This window comes from Grammomys surdaster, unplaced genomic scaffold (assembly GCF_004785775.1).
Source record: "Grammomys surdaster isolate TR1022 unplaced genomic scaffold, NIH_TR_1.0 251, whole genome shotgun sequence".
Taxonomy (NCBI): domain Eukaryota; kingdom Metazoa; phylum Chordata; class Mammalia; order Rodentia; family Muridae; genus Grammomys; species Grammomys surdaster.
Genome location: NW_021604692.1, coordinates 197,757 through 202,373, shown reverse-complemented (window position 1 = coordinate 202,373; position 4,617 = coordinate 197,757).

Below are 4,617 nucleotides of genomic sequence, written 5' to 3'. Positions count from 1 at the left end.
AAGTATTTCACCAGGGGTGGGAATGAGTATTAAAATCCCACAGCAGATTCAGTATCTCTCTGTGTCTCTCTGTTTCCCTCTGTCTCTCTCACTTCCCCCCCCCATACATCTTTCTTTCTCTCCTTCCTTCCACATAGTTCAAGCTGTAGTTCTCTCAGATAATTATTCAGCACTATGTCTGTCTCAGCACTACCAGGCTTCCCATCATGTTGATAACGTCCTAGTTTCTGTAACTGTAAGCATCCACATTTAAATCCTTTCTTCCATAAGAGTTGCCTTGTTTGTGGAATCTCTTCACAGCAATAGAATATTGACTAAGACTTTTAATGTGTGTGTGTGTGTGTGTGTGTGTGTGTGTATGTGTGTGTATGTGTGTATTAAATTTACCCAGGACTATAGCAAAGAAAAAAGGTATCAAATTTACTTCCCACTTCCCAACATTACTAGAATGTGTGTGTGTGTCTGTGTTAATTTGATTTTCAAGTCATTAGTTTTCTTTCTAAGTATATCAAAGTAGATATTTTAAAAATGAATTGCTACCAGCAGCACTGAAATGGCATGTCAAGGGGCTGGAGAGGGGTCTCAATGGTTAAGAGCAATGGCAGCAATTTTAGAGGTCCCAGTCTTGATCCCCCATATCCACAAAACATACATCCATGTGTAACTCCAGCTCCATGGAGAGCTCCCCCAATTTCTGACCTCTACTAGCATCAGGCATGGATATTATATATAGATGTACATGCAGTCAACCCTGCCATACAAATAAAAAAAATCCTTTCTCTCAAAAGTTGAATTGGACAAGCTATTTTTATTTACTTATTGATTTTAAAACAAACAAACAAACAAGTGAAATGGGGTTGGTATCAGAAAAGCAGGGGTGATGATAGGAAAAATAATGTGAATTAGTGGCTGTTTGTGTCTTTCAACCATTTTTTTTAGGGGAATGTGAAGGTAGAAAACTAAGTCATAAATGACATTGAATGCTGAAAGACTAAGAGGCTGTTCTTGTTCAAGACTGAAAGCATGATGCTAGAATAACTGTGTCTGATACATTTTGCTAGGAAGAACTATATATATATATATCAGGAACTAACAATCATTAGTCATTAATATCTCTCAACACAAGTGGACTCAACTCCCCCAATTGAAAGATACAGGCTGCCGGGTGGTGGTGGCGCATGCCTTTAATCCCAGCACTTGGGAGGCAGAGGCAGGTGGATTTCTGAGTTCGAGAGTTCGAGGCTAGCCTGGTCTACAGAGTGAGTTCCAGGACAGCCAGGGCTACACAGAGAAACCCTGTCTCGAAAACACCAAAAAACAAAACAAAAAAAAAGAAAGATACAGGCCAACGAAGTAGATGCATAAACAAGATCTGTTACTTTGCTGCATAAAGGAAACACTCCTCAGAACCAAAGTATAAAGGCTGGAAAAAGGTTTTCCATGCAATTGAACCAAGAAAGAAGCTGGAAAAGACATTCTTTTTTTTTAACTTTCTTTTTTTTTTTTGAACATGAAATGCTTTTTTATAGCATGTTTTACAAGGGGAGAGGGTAAGAGGGGCCAGGTGGTGGAAAAGTACAGAATCTTCTTGGCCTCTGCCTTGAAACATGTCATGATCTATACGGTACACTGCCTTGAATTATGATCTACCTGCTATTCTTCAGAAGATATGGTACACTGCTTGAGTTATGGTCTCCCTGCTATTCTTCAGAAGATATGGTACACTGCTATGAGTCTATCTGCAGTTGCCAAGCAGGATCTTGCAGTTGCCAAGCTTCAGGGGACATTGTGCAGGTGGGGAAAGGTAGGGGGTGAGGGTAAGGGCAAGGGTCCTGGCTTCTGGCACATCTGGATTAGAACTTCTAACAGCAGGCATCACGGGTGATTCATTTTTACCTGGAAAGAAAAAAGAAGGGGATTCTCAGGGATATTTATCTTCCCTGGATGTAAATTGTTATTCATCGTATTTATGGTTGGGCCTGACTTTGTGGGGGTATCTATTTTTTTCATTAATCTTTTTGGAAGCCGGTTAGCTGTGCCTTCTGTGGTATTGGACAGGCATATCAGTCCTCGGCTCCATAAGGGAACTGGGTGTGGGCCATTCCCTTTATGGGTAAGAGGGTCCTTCCCCATATCTGTGGCAAAGTTTTGTTGGTCTTGGTGGTGCCAGAGGTCACCAACATGGTCAGCAAGAGATTTGCCATGAGCTTTCAGCTTTAGAGAGATAAAAGTGAACAAGGCATGATGGAGAGTATTTCAGGGGGACTCCTTCTGAGGGGGTACCGTTCCCCGTCTTTTGTTTTTAAAGCCAATTTTTCAGAGTTCTTGTAAAATCAGGGCAGAAGCGCCAACAGTCGCTCCTTCCACACTCAGAGAGTCATGAAGTCCTTATTTAAGGATATATAAATCTATATTAATAATCTTTTGTCAAAGGACTTTTATAGCACCACTGACAATTAATCAGACTATATAATATATCGATTAGAAATAGCTTTTTCTACTTTTTGTGAGATTACCTCTCTTTTGTCAATTAACTGTTGAGGAAATTAGGGTTTACCTCTCTCTTGAGAATATTGAACAGAGATTTAAATTCTTTTGTGGAGAGCTTAAAATAGAATCTTAGCTAATTAGCAACTCCTAGAAACTTTTGAAATTAATTTAAAATAAGTAAGCTCTCTCCATCTCTCTCTCTCTTTTTTTTTTAGACCCTTTATCTGTGTGAGTTTTTTATTGGATATTATATGTATTTACCTTTCAATGTTATCTCCTTTCTCATTCTCCCCCAAAACCCCTTATCCCATACCCCCTCCACCTAATTTTTGTGACGGTGTGCTCCAAACATCCTCGAAGTCCCATCTCCCTACTCTCGAATTCCCACACAGTAGGGGATCCAAACTTTCGGGGACCATGGCCCTCCACTTTCACCAAAGTCTAACAAGGTCACCCTCAATTCCCTATACAGGTGCATGAGTCCCTCCCTTTGTGCTCTCTGGCTGGCGGTTTAGACTTTGGGAGCTCTGGTTGAAACTTTTGATACTCCTTCTAGAAAGGACCAACGCATTCATACTTTGGTCTTCCTTCTTCTGTGAGTTTTGTGTGGTCTATATGTAGTTTCTTAGAAATTGTGAGCTTTTGGGCTAATATCCACTTATCAGTGAGTGCATACCATGTTATGTTCTTTTGAGGTTGGGTCATCTCACTCAAGATGATATTTTCCAGCTCCATCCATTTGCCTAGGAATTTCGTGAACTCATTGTTTTTAATAGCTGAGTAGTACTCCATTGTATAAATGTACCACATTTTCTGCATCCATTCTTCTGTCGAAGGGCATCTGGGTTCTTTCCAACTTCTGGCTATTATAAATAAGGCTGCTATGAACATGGTGGAGCATATGTCCCTGTTGTATGTTGAAACTTCTTTTGAGTATATGCCCAGGAGTGGTATAGCTGGGTCCCCAGGTAACACTATGTTCAATTTTCTGAGATACCGCCAGACTGCCTTCCATAGTCGTTGTACCAGTTTACAATCCCACCAACAGTGGAGGAGTGTTCCTCTTTCTCCACATCCTTGCCAACATGTGCTGTCACCTGTGTTTTTGATCTTAGCCATTCTGACTGGTGTGAGGTGGAATCTCAGTGTTGTTTTCATTTGCATTTCCCTGATGACTAGTGATGCTGAACACTTCTTTAGGTGCTTCTCAACCATTCAAGCTTCCTCAGTTGAGAATTCTTTGTTCAGCTCTATGCTCCATTTTTTAATAGGGTTCTTTGATTGTCTAGAGTCTAATTTCTTCAGTTCTTTGTATACCTTGGATATTAGCCCTTTATCAGATGTAGGGTTGGTGAAGATCTTTTCCCAATCTGTTGGTTGCCGCTCTGTCCTATTGACTGTGTCCTTTGCTTTACAGAAGCTTTGCAGCTTTATAAGGTCCCATTTGTCAATTCTTGGTCTTAGAGCACAGGCCATTGGTGTTCTGTTCAGGAACTTTTTCCCTGTGCCTATGTGTTCCAGGCTTTTTCCCAGTTTCTCTTCTATTAGTTTCAGTGTGGCTGAAACCTTCGACCATCGATGTGACTCATCTCACATCAGTGTTTTGGGGTTGTGAACTTGTCTAAGACCCCCCATAATTAGACATCCAAATTCAAAATTCACATAGTTGGGATTGATCATAAGATGCCTTCTCTAACTAAACAGAGAAGGGGGAGATGCCAGAAGCCAGGACCCTCGCCCTTACCCTCACCCCCTACCTTTCCCCACCTGCACAATGTCCTCTGAAGCTTGGCAACTGCAAGATCCTGCTTAGCAACTGCAGATAGACTCAAAGCAGTGTACCATATCATCTTAAGAATAGCAGGGAGACCATAACTCAAGCAGTGTACCATATCTTCTGAAGAACAGCAGGTAGATCATAATTCAAGGCAGTGTACCGTATAGACCATGACATGTTTCAAGGCACAGGCCAAGAAGATTTTGTACTTTTCCACCATCTGGCCCCTCTTACCCCCTCCCCTTGTGAAACATGCTATAAAAAAGCATTTCATGTTCAAAAATAAATAAATTATTTATAAAAAAAAAGACTTAAGGAATGTGTATCTAATTGATATCTTATTGCATTAA